Source organism: Pezoporus wallicus, unplaced genomic scaffold (genome assembly GCF_028554395.1).
Source record: "Pezoporus wallicus isolate ANWC-B61680 ecotype Strahan unplaced genomic scaffold, APGP_CSIRO_Pwel_v1 contig_736, whole genome shotgun sequence".
In the NCBI taxonomy this organism is placed as follows: domain Eukaryota; kingdom Metazoa; phylum Chordata; class Aves; order Psittaciformes; family Psittacidae; genus Pezoporus; species Pezoporus wallicus.
In genome coordinates this window covers 3,398,381-3,418,405 of record NW_026639744.1, presented here as the reverse complement: position 1 = coordinate 3,418,405, position 20,025 = coordinate 3,398,381, and the positions used below count along the sequence as shown (strand labels likewise).

Genomic DNA, 20,025 nt, shown 5'->3' with positions numbered 1-20,025 from the left:
CCTGCGTATATATGCACTGGAGGAGAGGAATGCACTTGACTAATTCACTGCAAGTAAAAACCAGTTACAAAGTGACACCTGGGTCTTTAATTAGCCTACAAAGCAGTGTATAAGAGTGACTGATTAGCAACAGTTATCCTGTGTTGAAAAATCAATACATCCCTAATCTGATGCAAATGATATCTAAATCTCAGTAACAGTGCTTTTTAAGTGGTCTGAACACACACACCGACAAGCGGCAGATGACTTGCTAGGGGGCAGGGAGGAGTTGAGGGGTCACTGGAGGGCGGCAAAAAGTGTCCATAAAGTAATTCAAGTTTCACAGCAACAAAGTACAGGAGAAAAAATGTTTCTCGTACTTAAAAGTTTTCTACTTTCTGTCTTGGCCTAAAAGCCATCGACTTGGAAAATGAATTTTCTGGACCACGGCCCTCTCAGGCTAGGGTAATTGCTTTTTAATCTTGCTGCTTCTGCGCATTAAAAAAAGCATCTGTGCATTGCTGCAAAATCCCTCATATGCAGTTAAAAAAAAAAGGTAAGAACGGTTACCTCCCAGGCTTCAGTGAACGACGATCGGTATTCATTTAGAAATTCCTTACAAAAGAGATAGACTTTCAGAGTTTGCTTTTGAAAGCGCTTTGTTTGCTAAGCTTCTGCCTTCAAGGCAGAGAAAAGCCCTGTAGGATAAGCAAATCTGGGCGGGGACCACAAAAGCAACGGAGAAAGACGCACTTTGCGACTCCCGCGTAGCTATTCAGCACCTCGCAAAGCCTGGGCTATTCCGCAGCAGCCTGAGAATCGCTACCAATGCAAATAACGGATGCATACTTTGAGTTCAAATACATATTCTGACGTACCTTTTACCACTTCCAAAGAGGAGCCACAAAGCTAAAGATCCTTCCACTGCACAAACAGAAGGCGCGGGGCTGGGGAAGGCACAGCCGTGGGGCTGACAAGAGACAGGGCACCTCTTCGGGACGGAGGAACCACTGTGCCACACTACCATTACTTTAAAAGCCTCAAGCACCAAAGCCAGAAGTACGACCAGCCTAGGGTTTGACCTGCATGAGCAACCCACTCTCCCCGATGTCTCATCTGTTAGTCCTCACCATCTCTCCATTTTCACTATGCAATCTCAATGCTTTTACACTTGAAGAGTTTTACTGTGGGTTTTAGGAATTTAGCTCCTGCTGAAATACTTTCTCCTCTGGCAGTTTCTGTGGTAAACTTCGATACCGCACCCAGTTACCGAACTGTGGTTTTTGAAAGACAAGTTCCCTGAAAAAAACAAAGTACTGCGTTGGAGAGAGAGGAAGGAATTCCCTGCTCTGGTCTATTCCTGTTAAAAATACTAATAGCCTGAAAAAAATCAGCAGCCTGAAAATTGCATTTGCACAGATGCGAGGGATTTAAAATCTCTTCCAAACAGGTTTGTCAACAAGGAAAACATTAGCAGCTTTTGTATCACTTCCCTTTTTGAGAGGCCATCTCCTATAATGCATGTGTTACTCAAGTTTTCCGTTAGTTTTATAAATGTCAAACAGCCTCTTCCAGTTTTAACAGTTAATCAAATTATTTATGAGAGGTGCAAAACCACTAAATTGTCAGGAAAGAGAAAACCGGAGCTCCAGCAATGCATCTGCAAATTCGGCCAGAACAAAACAGCATGCTTTCTCTTAAAAATCACGGAAAAGACGGAGGAAACTTGAACTACATCTTCCTCAAAAGGGAAAAGTGCTGCTGGGGCTACAGAGAAATTTTACGCTTGGGAACACAGAGTCACTCCATAGAAAGGATCTTCCCCTATACGAACAGAAGCCCCCACCATGCCTTGTTCAAAAGGCAGAACAGTAATACAACACCAAAAAGAGCACTGGTACCATAACAGATAAATAAATAAATAATAAAATTAATCACGACATTAAACAAAATCATCTGAAAATGGCTGTTCTTGACCATTTGTGCTGCACAGCACAACATGATATTAACTCACCGGTTCTGCTTTACAGGATTTGGTTTTGGAGTTGCTCGCTCTCGGCTCTCAATTCAAGAAAAAAAAACAAAAAAATATGTGCCAGCAGCACCCAGGTCCTTAGATCTATCGGTAGTACAACATTTTCCACTTCTCAGCAAAAGAAACCTTTATACTGCAGATTTGCCTCGGATCTGACAAAAGCATGGTTTTTGCATCTACCTCCCCCCAGCCACAGGCCCCAAAACTAGACACACCTCAGGGTCAGGAGAAGGAATCTGTTCCACCCTCCTAAAAGTCATCTGCAAAGTCTTGGGGCTTGCTAAAAAACTGCCAGTTTCCCTTGATTGCTCGAATGGGATCATCCCTCCGCGGGGATGGAGGAGAGGCAGCCCTGCACAACCAGGAATTGCAGCCATCTCTCCCTCCCCTACCCTGCCGTGCTCTGCCCTCGAGGGATGCTTATCCCTGACTCCAGCCTTACACATACATTTGCTGGGAAAAGCAGATCTTGAAACTAAAAATGGTCATCCTGGTCGAGCTTCTGGATGTAAACATGCAGGCTGATCTTTCACAGAGCAAGCACGGCACAAGTGGCACGTATGACCTGGGCGGGAACATAACCGGGGTGCCTTCAGTGCTGTTTTATCGCACGCAGCTTGGTGAAAATCCAAACATGCACACTTGCAAGAAGCAGGATGAGGATCCTCCCTCCTTGCATCTCTACACACTGTTTTTTGGTTGTTAAAAGAGGGGGCAGTAATCGTGGCAAAGCATCCTCCCATGCTCCCCACAACTCCGCGCTTGGAGGGTGCTTGCTGAACAGCCTGACTGGGGGAAGGGTGAGAAACAACCTGAATGGCACAACAGAATTACTGTAATAAGCTTAACTGCTGAGCTGGTACCTGCATAAGGGATATCTTAAGTCCCAAATGCACAAGCAGATTCTGCTCTCATCAGATATAGCCATGGATCTTTCTATATAGGATTAAAGATGGATTGACACACGTGGCAAAAGCAGTTTCATTAAGGAAAAAAGGAAACATTCTCTATGAATAATATACAAGAAAAGCAACACATACCCTAAATTTCTTATGCTGACCTTACCAACTCAGGCTTACTTTTCTGCTTTAACACCCATTCAAAATAACAGCCCACACTTTACGCTTGATCAGCTATGGCTTATTACCAGTTGTTACAAACTATCTGCAACATTTTCATCCCCTCCCTGAAATTTCTAGCAAGTTAATTGCATGTGAGCATGAAAAGAGAATCTGAGCTTGGCAATGCACTTGCCAGAACAATATTCCTACATTTGAGTATATAAACAACACACACAGACCTGGTGACTGATCCAGCAAAGGCAGCTGTTGATAACTATCAAGTTGTCATTCCCTTCTCACCTTATCAGAAGTCCCAAACACAAGGTCCCCATCAGCAAAGCAGGAGTCAGTGGTACCTACACCATGTGTTCCAGTGGGGCCATGACTAACCCTTTCTGAGCAAGAGCCAAGGCACTCTCCTTCCACAGCAGCAGATGCAACTCTGTGACTGGGCAGTGGGTTTCAATTTCCCCATGCACTCAGCTGGGGCTCCCTCACAACCCACTGCTGTTCCTCCTCTAATGACAAGCAGTTGGAGAGACCAGGTTTGCGTTTCCTTCCCCATGCCCCTTAGGTTAACAGCCACCTCTCAAGGATATCTATGAGCCCAGGGGAAGGTGGTGGCAGCACAGGTCTCACAAGACACAGGGTGGGGCTCAAAAGGTGTGAATGGACACGAGGAGGAGGAAGACATGGAGAAATGGTGAGAAGACCAGCAGTCCAGGAAGACCAGAAGGATACTCTAACAAATGATTTGAAGTATATTATTGTAGCTGCATTCCTGAGCCTTGTACAAACCTCTGCCCACTTTGACAACAGAAACCACAACAGGTAGATTTAACTTGGGAGTACTTGCAAAGTCATGCTGAGAATACTTCATTAAAAAGCTGTGCTTAAAAACAAACTCTCCCTCCCTGCAGTTAACTTTTAACACTTGTCTAAGCCACTGGAGGAACAGTGCTGCCCTCACCCTGTGAACGTAAATCATAGCAATAAAAGTGCCAATTAAAAATAGGGAAGGTACTTTGTTCAAGACAATCTAACATGCCTTATACAAAACAATCCGTCTTTTAAGGGACTGACTTGAGATCCTAGTTTAAAAATAAGAACAGCACAAATAAAATATGTAGGTTATTATTAAGCATGCAGCCAAGTCACTTTATATAAATGTCCACACAATAATTCACCCCTGCTTTATAAAAAAGGAAATGTTTTTAAAGCAGTCCTTGAAAGGACACAAATCCTCAAATTCAGGAGAGACTAATACTGCCTCCAGAGAACCCAATATAGAGATCACTCCTCTTTATATTTATTTTAATGTTCCACACATTTTTAAAGCTATAAATACAGAAACATCAACATTATCCACTCTTCAAATACTTAGTCATAGAATCATAGTATAGTTTTGAGTTGGAAAGGACCTTCAAAAGTCCTTTCATCTAGTTCAACTCACCTGCGAAGATTCAACTAGATACGGTTGCCCAGAACCATATCCAGTCTGGCCTCAATGTCTCCAGGGATGGCGCATCCACCACCTCTCTGGGCAACCTGTGCCAGCATTTCACCACCCTACTTCAGGCATTTCACTTTGAAGCGTCTGTGGAATTAAGATGATGACTTCTAAAAGGTGAAGTTTATGTTGCCTCTTTTATCAACTATTAGCAACATTAAGAGCAACAAAAGGATGCAAGAACTAAACCTGGCGGACATTCATACCGACTTCAGTTTAGTCTACTACAGACCCACAATTGCCTCTCATAGTGTTTTATTAAAAAAGAGAGGGGGGGAACCAAACCGTAACTCAAAACCACATCAGTCATAAAGGAAGTTTGTTGATGGAGTCAACACAGTCATTGCAGAAGTTATTCCACCTCAGTGGTGCAGAGATTGCCATTGCTATTTTGCATGACACAGACCTGGAAGAAAAGTCAGTTACTACAGCGCTAGTGAGAGCAGACAATGTGGGCATGATCCCACATGCTGACATTCAGTGCGTTGCTGTTTCCCTCTTGATAAGGTCCTACTTTGCTAGGTAAACCACAACACACTTCTCCAAAACCTCCTGGAACACCCTTTAACACTGGCAACTGGGAAGGTGAAGAGAAGGGGGAGAGGAAAAAAAAACAAAACAAACAAACAAACAGCTCTATGACAGCCATGAATCAATTCAGCTCAGAAAGCTCACTTTGAACAGACACACCTAAACCTTTGGGAATTGAACCTGCAGTCTTTCAACCTAAAAGAGATTTAGTGATAGGGATCACAGCTTACAGCCCCAAGTCATTCATATCTCACCTAGGTCACTGAGTCAGGGAAGCCTCTGCCTGCCACAAGCCACCCTGCCACCACCAGCCCAGAGTAATGCACCAAAGAAAACTAAACTCCCTCACTAGAAAATTCAAGCAGTTCATCTCCAGTGAACATCTGGACTTGATCCACATGCTGAAAACATCAAAAAGATTTTCATTGCTACTTAAATGAAAATTCATAATAAATCAGCTAGGATCCTTTAGAAACTAGCATGCCATCCTTATTAGCATTTGCATGCACATTAAACACCCTGCAATTAGTCAAAGTCTTAATGATAACATTTGTGCATGAACTCACAAAACAGATAGGACCGAACTGTGTGCCCCATCTATGCCTGAGTAACCAAGACTATGAGGTGCAGTTACTTTTTCTGTTGTTCAGAAAGGGGTAAGGTGTATTTATTGGATTGTTCACTTATACATATTCAGCAACTTTGAAGTTACTTCACCCTGTAAGGTCCAACTATGAGCAACACAGCTGGAAACACAAGACAATTACAAGCAGCAGCACCTTACCTACAAAAGATACATAGGCTTCAGCTTGACACAGGTCACAGGAAAAATGAATCCTTCTCACACAGTATAAAAATTGTCTTTACAAACCTATTTGTGCTTTAAAGTATCCAGATATATTTTATTAATTATATTTATTAAGCAGTCTAAAACTAGATTTAATCTTCTTGAAATCAGGTAAACAAACTCAAATATCTCTTGGATTTTCATAATTATCAAGCTGTTCTGGCTTTTTAATTTGCTATGATTAATTTTGCACATGCTGAGAGACCTGACTTCAGAATCTTCACCTTGAAAAGGCTGGAGCTTCAGCATCCCCCCAGCTGCATGTAACAGAAACACATTAACAACCAACCCCATTCTAACGTGTGCTGAAAAGCACAGCTAGACAGAGGCAGGCAAAGCACTATCTGCTTCGCAATTTTGCAAAGCTTATAGCAGAAGGGCCAAACACTGGCTGGGTTATTATCCAATCTGCAAATAAACACAAGTAATTAATTTAGTAGCATGGCATTGCATCTTGCAGGCTGTATTTCAACACATAGCTATTACAGTGGAACCACTTAAAGGAATAGAGCAATTCCTTATGATTTCTAGTGTATAGTCTGCATTCAGGCTACAGCTATGAAAAGAACAGAAAGGAAGTCCTGAACATGGAAACAAGATTCCCAGATAATTAATGAATAAAATACAAAACCATTTATAAAGCCAGTAAACATTTTTTGTAGAGTGAACAACTATTTAAAATATTTGCTCATACCCAGCTATGAATGGACAGTATTAAAGCACTATTACCAGTGTGAGAGGGATTACAAAATTAATGCAAACAATTCATTTTTAACCTCTTAAGTGCTTTGTGTGATATTAGCAAAGAAGTCTTCTAATGGGAATAATGATAAAAGGATTTTAAAGATTGGCAGCCACTCAGTAAGATGGCTAAGGAAAGTTCCCTGTAGGCAGTTATAAAATGACTGCCAATTCACTTGCGCCATGATGAAATGTGAGTTAAGCAGCACCACTCAGAAGTCAAGATCTTTAAGGAGTAACTGGTAGTCCATTGAGAATGTCAGCTCAGTTGGACAGGCACAGAGAAGAAAATAACTAATGGCTTTTTCTACTGCATGGTGCACCTGTACCTTATTATCTGTATCTCATGTTCTTTCCTCTTTTCCACTCCCAGCATAGCACTGACAAACACTGAATAAAGCTTGCAGGGTGGACTCTCTACACATGAGGTAAGAACCCCTCTTCCTAAAGACCACATGAGACTCTTTCAGCAATAGATCTTTTTCCCTGGAGATTTTCAACACCTCACGTACCTTTGAAGCTAGTCTTGCTCTGAACAGGAGGTAACAAACTTCTCTGTGATTGTCATCTCTACAGATATTCTTGTAGCCATTTATACTTACTGAACTCTCAGCTTAACTCTGGCACTGCCTCTCAAAAACATTATAGATGTTTGGAAGGTAAGACACGTGGCTGTATGGGTCTGTGTCACCCAACCATAGGTACTTGTTTTTTTGCAAGCATTCACAAAGAAACTGAAAAACGTATCAGAATGCAATTAATACACTTAAATGTGCTTTGGGCCCTGTTTTGGCTTTTAAAATGTCCTTTGATGATCAATTTATTTACATTTTGAAAAGAAGAAAAACTGAAATAGGAAATTGCATATGCACAAAACCAAAGGCAGTATCTGACAAGTCATTTTGTTAATTTGTGGCCAATTGCTCATTACTGCAAAATAAGGCTTTTGCACTATTTCAAGAAGAAACCCTAGCCCATTACTAAATGTTGCTTTTGGCAAATGCAAACTTCTTCCAGGACAGTGAATCTCCATAAAAATCATGTTTCATTAAATGCATACACTGGCATCCCAAAAGTACTGGTGGAAACAGAAGATGTTCTCTCAAGGCATTCCGTTGGGACCTTCATCTGCTTTCATTCACCTTTTTTTGCCTGTTCTTGCATTGTTCACAGTGCTGCTTTGAACACTACCTACCCCCTACACTGTCTCTTCTCAGCACCCTGCCCCACAAATGACCAACTTCAGCATTCTGAGAAGAACACATACGTTCCTTTTCCTTCCTCCAAGTCTTGCTCACTTAACTATTAGGTTAACACTGTGTTCCCTAGACACTCAAAATCCACAGAACATTGTCACTTTATATTATTCATGCACCCTCTGTAAGTGACAAATCTCACCCTGAGCTGCCCATTGCCTGACTCACCTTCTGGCACTGGATTTCCACTCCCATTTAAAGCAAGCAGACCTTGAGCCCTGATGCCCCATCACTAGTCGAGCTGGCCAACAGTACATGCACTGAAAAGTGGCCACCTTGAAGTTACTACATCAGTGAATGGTGAGCACACTCTGAGAATTGTATGCAGTTAGCATAGCCAAGCAGGTATTTTTGCAGCAACTGCCCTCAAGGCACTTTCAAGGTCTTTTCCATCATTGTAACAGCAGGAATAATTTTTAAGCCTTCAAATGCTCTTAAATTAACTTCCCTGACAAAGTTTTCCAGAGCAATATAATCTGACTACATATAACTCTATGCAGAAGAGAAGGGGCACAAGGAAGACAAAGTACAGACTTCAGAGCAGAAGAGACACTATAGCTCGATCTAGATGGAACTGTTTCATTAGTGTGTAGATTCAAAGCCATTCCTATGCACTTACCGAAGTGCTACCCAAGCCTTCCTAGCAAGCAAAAATCTATTCTGTGTACAAATAGGGCTTTTATAGCTTGGCACAGTGCTCAACTGCAGAGTCAAACTTTCGATGCCTGGTAAATTTTTTACTTGAAAGTGGCAGGAGAGCTCATGCCAGAAGCCCGTATGAAATGCAGCTTAGTGGCAGAAGGTCAAAGTGTGGTATCAAGAGATTTTCTGAAAGTGTTTCAAGACAAACTTCTTAAAAGCATTATGCTATCTAGGGAGGCATAGATTTATATCACTAAGAAAGCCTAGTTAAGAATCTTTATGACTCCTTCCAATAATGGGTAATATCTACTTTGTGCAGTAGGATCTCCTGTAGGTGGTGAAAGCTGTCTCTCTGTTTATCTAATCCTTGGTTCTTTTGCTTAAGTTATGAATTAATAAATAAAAAGTGTTAATGCCAGAGTTTTTCTGTAGACTGTCTCCTAAGGAGAAGAAAACAAACAAACAAACAAACAAAAAAAAAAAACAAAAAAAACAAACAAACAGACTTTCAGGTGCAAAGGGTGATATTTCATGCATAAAAAACCCCACAGAAATCTGGCCTACAGACAACTAAAGAAAGCACAACAGAGTTTAAAGACCAACAGCTTAAACGATTACCCTTTCTCCATTAGTACCTAAAACTATGGCTAGAGAAGGATAAATTTAATTTGAACAGAGAGGAAGGCTCCATAATCTACCATTTTTATAAAAATATTTAAAGCTAGTGTTAACAATGACCCTGAAGAGATGTCAGGCATGAAACTTTCAACATACTGAATCTTGCCAGCTGTCACCACACCATAATAAAACAAAAAAACAGATAGTAAAGCCCCACTGAAACCTCATCTGTCTGCTCAGGATCTCCCCGTGAATCTGCACAAATGCACTGTTAGGTTCACCTACAAGAGCAAATTTGCAAATGCTTATACACTCTCCCATTAAAGTATTTCAATTGTCTGAATTTGCCATTTTAACAAATTCAAGTACAAGACTTTAAATTCAATTAGCAAAAATCTCAGTGCTCCCAACATAAAATTTGCCAAGTGACATTTAATAGCATTCAACACACACAAAGCTAAGCTAATACACTAATGGACCAGCAATGAAAATTGTAAGACACTCTGAAAAGCAATACTCTTTTTTTAGTCAAGGAAATTAAAGGTGTAGGCTGCACTGGACAGGAAAAGATGACAGCTATTAAAAATCCTTCTGAAACCAAGGCTGCAAAAGCACCACACAACTATGGCTGCCCACAATTTGAGAGCAAAGAAGAAAAACAGTTGCTCTATTCAGCAAGATCTCCTACAAAAAGGCTAGGTTTTGGGGGTTATATACCTAATGTAAGGCTGTTTCAGTTCTTAAAATGGGAATTACAACCTCTTCTGCTGTTTTTACTTCTGACTCCTCCTACTTCTTTTTTTGATGAAGGCTTAGGCAACACAGCCCCACTCACCACCATTCTGTAGTCCCACACTAACTGATGCCCACAGAAGCACTAAGTTTTCCAAGCCTTGCGTCCCAAACGGCTAAGGACACAACACTGGACCCCAAGAAGCCAGCCCAATGAGGAATTCTGCTACTGTGCCTCCCCATTGCACTCCTGCACCTCACCAACTTCCCAAGAAAGCTGCAAGTTTTCACACAGCTATGCCTCCTGCATTAGAAAAACCCAAGATACTGGGCTTCAGGGATCCCTTTAAGTCTTTTTTACATGTGGCAATATGCTTCACCTTAATTCCATTTAAATAAAGCAGGCTACATCCAAAGAGCTTCAAAAACTCAGGGAGACAGAAGGCAGACCATGCTGGGAAGTCTGAGAAAAAAACCTCTAGAGTGATGATTAAGCAGAAGGAGATTTTTTTTTTTTAATTTGCTTAAATATAAACAAATTAGCACAAGCAAAACCTATGGTTGGTGAAGATGCTTTTACAATAAAGATTTATTAATGTTCTTCTTTGAATACAGATGTGCAATTGAATACCAGGGCAGCACTCCACAGACCAATGAAAGAAGCATCAACAGGACGTTCTGCTTCACCCAAGTCTTGCTCCTGTGATTTGGATGAGTGAACTATAAAGACCAGCACCAGCAATAACTACATTTTAAAAGCTGCGTTTCTTTAAGAGAGTTGTTGTAGTCTCCTAAATTAGACTTTTTTTTGACGCTCTTGGTTAAGAGCTATAAGAACAAAGCTCAGGTGGTAGTTTCATGGATGTTTAAATATTCACTTATGTTAAGAGCTATACAAAGCACAGGGTTTCCCTGTTACACCTAGTAGCTTATTAGGATATGTTCATTTTATCAACAGAAAACAAGCACAACTAACCGGCACCAAACACGGCCTCTGCTAAGTAGATTTTCAAAAGCATACAATATATTTGGGATGAAAGTGCCACAAGAAGCCAGTAGGTTTCACACTTTTTTCAGTTTGCTGCATTTCCCCCAGCCTTTTGGGGAGCAAACAGGGCGAGACAGGGAAAACTTAATTATTAACTTGAATGATGCCACACACTTTGGGAATACAAAATGTATTAAAAGCCAGAGTTTCCAATCCACAGCACACGAGTTATGCAGTACATCAGCCTTTGGAAGGCTGCCTGCCCCTATCTGCTTGCTGGTGTCCTGGGTGAAAAAAAACCTCCAATAACACCAAATCCTTCAGAAAATCATATGCTGGGCTGGCCAACCATATGCTGGGTTGCATCAAAAGAAGCATGACCAGCAGGTTGAGGGAGGGGATTCTGCCCCTCCACTCCTGTAATACCGCACCTGCAGTGCTGTATCCAGCTCTGGGACCCCCAAGAAGGACATGGATCTGCTTGAGTGAGTCCAGAGGAGGCCACAAAGATGCTCCAAGGGCTGGAGCACCTCTGCTACAGAGACAGGGCTGAGAGAGCTGGGCTTGTTCAGCCTGAAGAAGAGAAGGCTCTGAGGACAAGACCTTACAGCAGCCTTCCCCAACTTCGAAGGCAGCCTTCACCTGGAGAGGAACTTTTTACAAGGGCCTTGTCCTGGGTTCAGCAGTAGCAGTCATGTTTCTCCTTCTTGGTAGCTGGTGCAGTGCTGTGTTTTGATTTCAGCTCGGGAACAGAGCTGATAACAAGGATGTTTTGGTTTGGCCAAGGACTTTGTGAGCCTCATGCTCTGCCAGGGAGGAGGGGAAGCCGGGAGGAAGCAGAGACAGGACACCTGACCCAAACTGACCAAAGAGCTATTCCATACCACAGCACGTCATGCCCAGGATGTAACTGGGAGTTAGCCGGAAGGGCTGGGAGACTGCAGGGTTGGAGGAGGTATCGGTCGGAGCTTGGTCGGGCTTGGGGGCGAGTTATCGGTCAGCTGGTGGTGAGGTGTTGTATTCTGTTCCCTTGTTATTTCCTTTATCATTATTATCATTGGTGGTAGCAGTAGTGATTTGTGTTATACCTTAGCTACTAAACTGTTCTTATCTCAACCCGTGGGAGTTGCATTCTTTTGATTCTCCTCTCCGTCCCTCCGAGAGCAGGGGGAGGGCAAGAAAGGGGGGGAAGTGAGCGAACGAATTACCTGACTGGGTTTAAACCACGACAGGCCTACAGGGATAGACCAAGGGGGAATGGCTCTGAAGTGACAGAGGGGAGATTTAGATTAGATATTAGGCAGAAGTTCTTCCCTGTGAGGGTGGTGAGGCACTGGCCCAGAGAAGCTGTGGCTGCCCCATCTCTGGCAGTGTTCAAGGCCAGGTTGGATGGGGATTTGAGCAACCTGGTCTAGTGGAAGGTGTCCCTGCCTGTGGCAGGGGAGTTGGAACTGGATGAGCTCTAAGGTCCCTTGCATTCCAAACCATTCTATGATTCTATGAAAACACTGACAGTACATGGGGTCTCAGTTCATGAACCTTTGATTGCTAAAATAAAGAAAACAAACCAAACCAAAATAATCATCCCACTAAACACACAACCCACCAACAACCCACCTCTCAAAACTCAGTTCTGAGCTTATTTTAAGCTCACCTCTACTTTGGAGCACTTTTTCCATGTTCCTTTGGCTTTGATATGCTGCACTTGAATTATGACTGAAATAGCATTCAGGTGCTCTGCTCTATTTCAACAAAGAACACTTTGGATCTACCTCATTGTGAAGCCTTAAAAATCCTTCTTGCACAACATGTGTCTCTGTGAACCACACCACAAGAGAAGGATCTCATGTCATGTTCAACAAAAATGGCCATGTACAATTCTCTTAGTTTGGGGTTGGGCTTTTTTTGATGGTGTTACACCGCCTTTTTTTAACTCCAAACAAGCTGGAGATCAAGGATATGGATCATTTTTGTCTGAGTATTTTTTACAGGGTGCCCCGCTGCCCCAGTTAAAAAGCCTGTAATTCGTCAACCACTCCTTACAGCCAGACTGGAATTGCTATTAAATCTAAGTCCCAGGCCACCCATTTTTAGCACACCAATTAACTACCACTGAACAACGCAGAGCAGCAGCAACCAGAAGATGGGAAGCATTTTTAAGTTGTCATCACCCACAGCGTATGTTTTTCTTCCATATGTTCAGTTCAAGAGAACTCAATAATTATTTAATTAAAAGCAGCACCTATTCAAGCTTGACAGGTGTTGAGAGAAGCAATAGTATACATGGAGAACAGGTCTGTAGAAGGTGCTATTAACAATCCACTGCCTTTTAAGGATACCGTTAACTCTGAGCAGTCAAGTAGTATTCATTAATACCTTCAAGTCTTGAAAATGATCCACATACTTTGATTTATTTAATTTAGAAGTGTCACAAGTTTTCATTAAGAGGTAATGAAACATGTGGAGGCATGTTGCCTCTGGGTTGATATGTGAAAGACAAAAGAGTGAGAAATTATTTGGGAATCACAGTTTGTTGCACAAATCAAACACAGTTTAAATGCATCTGAGCTAAATTTAATTCTGCTCCACATACACAAACCCTGAAAATCAAGGCAATCTCTCTGGATTTAAAGGAGTTTTATTACTTTTATTGTAAAGGTAGACTTTGTCTTTTGTCTCCCACCATCCAGGGTTCAGTTTCTAAACTCTAAACAACTTCATAAAGCTAAAGCAATTCCAATGCCCACCAAAATAATACACAAAATAAAACAGAAGCACACATTATTCACTCCCCAAACAAACAAACATAGACAAACCCAAACCCACCAAGATCAACAGTAGAACTTCCACTGACTTTAACTGTCAGGCATCACAGGCATCTGTGTTCTATACTGGTTTGCAAACAGGTATGAAAGTCAACAGAAATCACGTTCATCCATGCAGACATGAAGTGGCAAAATGAAGTCTGAAGGAACTGCTACAAAACCTGCCATCACATTACAATGTGTTGATACTACCATGAGCGCAAGTAACACAAGAACGTTCATGGACATCCCATTTCCATCTCTGCTAAGAAAGGTTCCCTTCATCAGGAAGGCTCATCAGCATGATGTCAACATGGCAGAGCTCCCATTTTTACAAATAATATTCTCCTCTCTCTCTCCATCCTTGCCTCATGTACTTACAGTGCCTTCAGGCACCAAGGCCTTCTTTAATGAGGTTTTAACACAAGACAGAATAAATTAGAAACCTTGATCAAAACAGGGCCTCCAGCAGGAACACAGTAAAAAGATCCAAGTAAAAAAATTCAAGAAATGCACTGCATCAATCAGCAAGCAATTTCACAATCAGCAAGCAGCTTCACAAATAGGGAGCACACCTGCCTGGCAGGTTGCCGCTCATGGTGAGGCCTCTCTCACCCTCCATTCTGACTTCCAGCCTCTTCGTCCCTGAGATACTCGAGCTGTGGTCACCCAGCAAGCCTCAAACCCAGAGAGGTGGTGCAGCCCTAATGCCACCACTACAGCCCTTGAAGTCATCAGATAGGAGGGATCTCCCCCCTCACTGTGGACTTCTCCAGCTTCTTTTGGAGTGGGAAGCAGTCTGCCGTCGCACCTCAGAGAACTGAGGGCACCAGGCAACCCCTGGACTGAGAGGGGGCCCTACCTGAGCTGAGCAGACCGGGTTCAGGCCCGCAGTCCCACCTAAGCTGAGAAGACCACATGCCCCCCGGGCCCTCTGGGGCTGAGGGGCCTGGACCCTCCACTCAGACACCCTGAAAAGGAAGGGAGCAGACCTGACCCTGCATCACAGCTGACGGGACAAGCGCTCCAGGCGGAGCAAGGAAGCTGAAGTCTCCTCAGTTCTAGTCCCACCAGCTCAGGCGACTGTAGCCCTCTCAGCCTCCGGGGCCCGGGAGATCTCTGGTGGGGGAGCTGCAGTCCCCCTCAGTACTGAGCGGCCGAGATACCCCCAAGCTGAGGAGACCACACTTCCCTCAGGGCCCCCGGGCGGAGGGGACCCGAGCTCCCCAGAAGGGAGACCCCTGGGGCTGAGGGGGCCTGGACACCCTCCGGGGATCCTCCGGAGCTGCGGAGGCCTCCGCCAGGCTGCGGTGCCAGGTACCCCGGAACCGCTGTCCGGCCTCGACGCTATACGGCCCCGCTTCGGGCGGCCGCGGCCTCTTCCCCGCTGTCACCCACTGCCCCGTCCTGCCGCCACCCCCGAGCCTGTGTCCAACCTGCCTGCCTGACCCCACGCTGAGGCGGCGGCGCGGGTCGCTGCTCACCGTGCGGCGCGAAGCCCTGCTGCGGAGCTGGTCTGGTCGGGTCGGGTCGGGTCGGGTCGAGCCGAGCCGGCACGGCCGCCGGGCGGGCGGATCCCCTGGGCGGCGGCTGCGGCTGCCCCGTGTCCCGTGCGGCGGCGGCGGCAGCGGCGGGCGGGGCGGGTTGCACCGCGCGTCACGTGACGGCCGTGTCATTCCGCGGCGCCATGTTGTGCGCGGCGGGGGTGTGTGTTGTGTGACGGGTCGGTGCTGCCCGCAGACGCCTGTGCGGGGTGGTTATCTGCGAACACAGCCGTCGTTATCGCCAGGGACACGGGTCGGGACGCTCGTCGCTGTCAGAGCTATTTGTTTTCGATGTAGCGTTGTGCCTAGAAGCGTTCTGCAGGCATGTAACCGAATAATAAACCCCAAAAGAGCTGGCATCAGCATCTTGCTGCAAGCAGATAAGGGGTGAAAAGTTCTCATGCTAAATCTGGCTGGCATCCTGACGGAGCCGGGCCAGGCGTGACCTTGTCCACCAGGAGGTGAGGTTGTGCTTCGTGCTGGCGTGAACGGAGGTGGTAGTGAGGAGGGGTTTGGTCTCTTCCCCCAAGTAATAAGTGATAGGACAAGAGGAAATGGCCTCAGGATGCACCGGGGGAGGTTTAAATGAGGTATTAGGAACAATTTCTTCAGCGAAAGGGTGATCAGATACTGGAACAGGCTGCCCAGGGCAGTGGTTCAATCATACTCAAAAACTGTGTAGATGAGACCCTTATGACATGGTTTAGTGGTGGACTTGATGATCTTACAGGTCTTTTCCAACCTAGCTGATTCTGTGATTACCCTTCTGCAGGGAAAATGTGATGCAGAACTGGAGTGCATGCATCCTGCCCTGAGAGCTGCAAGACCAGAGGATGCAGTGTTGGCGCAAACTTGGACGTCTGCTTTTATTTCACTACCCAGGGGATCTTCTTGGGCATTGGTCTTCACCTTCTTTGTTGTAACATCAAGAGCTCTCGAGACGTAAGAAGTCAGCTGTTATTAATCTTAGTTGAAATAGAATAAGAGAACAATTCAGCTTGGAAGCAACCTGTGGACATCATCTTCTCAAGTTAGAAAGATTGTAAAATTTAGTTTCATGAATACTTTGCCTCACACCCTATTTCAAACCTCGTTTCATGAACTCTGCCTTGTTAATATGAGAACATTGGGGTTTTTCCATACAAAAAGGTCAAAAGCATTTTGTGGTGCCCACAGTGGTTGTGGGATACCTGTGCACACTGGGTCTGGTTTCCTGTGGGCCTGTTCCCCAGCGTGGGAAGATCTACAAGGGCTGATTAAAGCTGTTCCCACATTTCAGGCATTCGTTATCTCTCCAAGGTGGTTGCTAGCCAGCAGATCAAGGAGATAGCAGAGCTGCACTGCATCCAGCTACCCCTCTCCCACACAATCGGAGGATGAAAACACACATGGGAGGGACTGGGTGTGGCAGTATGTCATAGCAACATCAAGCAAGAGACAGTTTTTGCCATGTAAACATATCAAAATCTTAAAAACCCTCATGACTTAACCCTAATCAATGACTGATTGCAAACATTGCCCAAGCTAAAACAAAATTAAGCTTGGATAAACAGTAGTTCATGCACTGGAGCAGTTGAAACACAAAGGTGTCCTGGTCCTCTATAAAGAAATATCAAATACTGCAGTTTCTTAAAATGTAGTTTAGCCCTTCAGAGGGAAAATTCCCCATGTAATAAAACTCAAGAATCAGTGTGAAAGCTGCATTTTGAGATCTGCCATGACTAGCAACTCTTTACACTTTTTCATCACTGATGATGAAGAGGGAATAAGTTTTGTTTCACCTTAGGATACAGGCAACAGCTTTCACATGTGCAAACCGCTTCATGTTTAGGAGGGAAAATAAGGATGGAAGGGGATGGCTAGGTAAAGGGTGCTGGGGAAATCCAGCACAATATTTCACTAGACTTTTCTCCCAGGCAGATAATCCTTAATCTGTTGTTTCTTTTTCCAGCTAGTTCTCTGTGTGCAGAACACATGGATCAAATACAAATGAGTCTTTTTCATCTGACAAGGAAACCGGAGTCTGAGTGTTACATTGGCCACTATTTTACTACTCTTTGCTTGACGTCTCCTCGAAGTCATAGTGGAAATTAAAAATGCAGGTGCCATGTTGGGTCTTTCAGCAGTGCTGAGCCAGTCATACAAGCAGAGAAGATTTTCTCCAGGCAAATAGACAGGACCAGGGTACTCCAGAGCTGAGCCAGAACTGCTTGATCTTCTCCCATAGCGCAAGAAAGCGCCTTGTGAACTGTCTCAGCTAACAAAATGGTGCCTTAAACAAGGAGTTTTCAGAGCAGCCAAACCCCGTGTGTATCACTGGCACAGCCTGGAAATGACTCTCCCCTCCTGCCTGCTTTGAGGCAGGTCCTTTCTTCTCCCTCGCTCTTGCTGCCAGGACTTTCATTTTGCCTTCATTGGGGGGGGGGGGGGGGCCGGTTGTTGCTGAAGACAACCCAGGCATCAGTGGCTTCAATTCTTTCATATTAGGAGGGATTTATTTGTAAGCTTTACTCTTTCCCAAGCTGACCAAGCTTAAAATCTTCTTCTTACAAAAGCTTTGCAAGATTGGCTTGCATGAGTGTGGTTGCACCAAGAACAGTTTAGGAATATGGAACTGGGCCAGCTCACCACTCTCTCCCTCATTTCTCTTTGAAAAATAGGAAAGCTGATGGCAAAGACAGAAGGGACCTGTTGGAAACACTGCCATCCTCCACCGTTACAGCAGGCACTGAGCATCCACCCAGCCATGCCAGAGATGAAAAGACTTGTTGAGAGTCCTGATGCATCTTCTTTGGGGCAGTGGAACCTGGGGAGGACATGACAATCCTCATCATATGTACATTACATCTTTCTATTTGCTCCCATTGTGGGATGCTATCAACACAGGGACATTCTAATAGGGGTTTCTGCTTTTTGGCAGGGCACTGTTTTCTCCCTATCATTTCTTGCAACCCTGACCTACTAATTCTATAATAGGATTAATGTTGCTGACACTTCCCCCAGGGTAATTGTATAATAAATTCCCCTTTTCTAGGGTTTTTCCAATAGTATGGGCATTTTCCAGCAAATAATGTGAACTTGAAGGCTGTGCAAATTGATTCCCAGGGAGCTTGACCTCCCTTTTGGGAATGACAAAGGGCTGTCAAGAGGCTCAGCAATAGCTGTCCTGGGCTGCTGCATGGGCTTAATCCTGCTGAGCCAGTCTTGTTCTTGCAGGGCTACAACCAGTGTCCAAGCACTGAGAGTGGGAAAGATGCTGAGAGAGTGTGCCAGTACCAGATAGCATCATTTTGGGGGTCTCTCTGGGGGTCAGTGGTGCCCTTGCAGGAGCAGGAGGGGACGACCCACTGCTCTACTCCACTGGAGGTTTCTTCTGATGGCACTCTGAGTAAATGGTTTAATCAAAATCAATGTACACATGAACGAATCAGCCCTAAAATGCTAATAGATCACAATGTTTAATAATCATGAGGCATTGATCAATAATAAATAATCGATTGTTTCAAGATATAATTTTGTTTAGATGTAATAGACTTACTATTAGCACACTAATACTTTATTAATGAACTAATATTAAACTAACTTAAATAAGATGTCAATAACCTTCTTCATCCTACCACAGTCACTGTAGGTACATCTTTCAGTACAGCAACAACCATTTACCTAGTAACTTCATTTATGACATCACTTGATACCATATGGCATCCTTTACTCACTGATGGTATTTATGACATCACATCAGGTGACATCATTTGTGTAGGTTGCAGAATTTATGTAGGTTGCATCATTTACTTAGTGGCTTTATGCATGATACTATTAAATAACAACATCATCTCAGTGCCATAGTGACATAATTTTTGTATCATTTTGACACCATATGACATCATTTATTCAGTGACTTTATGCTAACCCTGAAGTTAGATGGGGTTGCACTGACTGCGACACTTTTTAAAGCCTTAGAAATAGGATTGGCAGGAGTTGACATTACTCCAAATTTGTACAGTGCATCACAGTCCCACAGGGCTTTGTCCTTGTCTCCTGATGGTGGCAAGTGGTGTTAAGGACAACAGCAGCGGCGGCAGAGCGAAAAATAAGAATTAAGTGCATCGTTAGTGGAGTCAAGCAAAGGGCACATTGCACTCACATGCCATAGTTTTAAGAAACTGCAGAGCAGAGCTCTTAACTGCAATATAAATGGTAAAAGAGACCAAAATATCGATTTCCAAAGGATGCAGTAGATTCCAATCAGCTATTTTATTATTCAAGCAAGAGATTAATGATGAGGTGGCATCATCTTCTCAGATCAGCAATATTTTCCAGTGGTCTGTTGCAGACAAACAGCATTATACATGCAAGATTGTAGTTTTCTCCTGTTTGTTTCAGATCATCAGAAAAAATATGTAAACTAATTTATTTAATTGATCTGGTTTTAATGGCTGATTGCTCCTGATTAAAACAGCATGTGTCTTTGAGGGAAAATGCATCAAAATTTGAAATAAAAAGAGAAATGCTTACAGAGGTAGGGCAATAGCAACCACATCCCCATTTAAACAGAAGAAGAAAGAAAAATTAAAAAGAGGAGTGAAAGACAGTAAAAGAAGGAAGAAAAGACAGCTCAAAGGAGATAACAAGCCAACAGTTATCAAGAGAGGACCAGCTTGGCACAGGGCTGTCATTGACTTGCCCAGGACATCCCACATGCAAGCGGAGTGTTCCAGCCATCCTGGGCCGCTGCCT

The 20,025-nt window shown here is 43.8% G+C and overlaps 1 protein-coding gene across 2 annotated transcripts in view; it reads right to left on the bottom strand.

The window, feature by feature from the left end:
* The window catches only part of SGMS1 (sphingomyelin synthase 1), a 99,688-nt gene extending 84,415 nt beyond the window's left edge, over positions 1–15,273 (bottom strand). Inside the window, exon 1 of one of the 2 annotated variants that reach the window (XM_057415681.1) lies at positions 15,229–15,273. The gene's annotated coding sequence lies outside the window, so the exon portion shown is untranslated. The remainder of the gene's footprint in view (positions 1–15,228) is intronic. The other variant, XM_057415680.1, reaches the window with a different exon arrangement.
* Between the last annotated feature and the right edge of the window lie 4,752 nt (positions 15,274–20,025).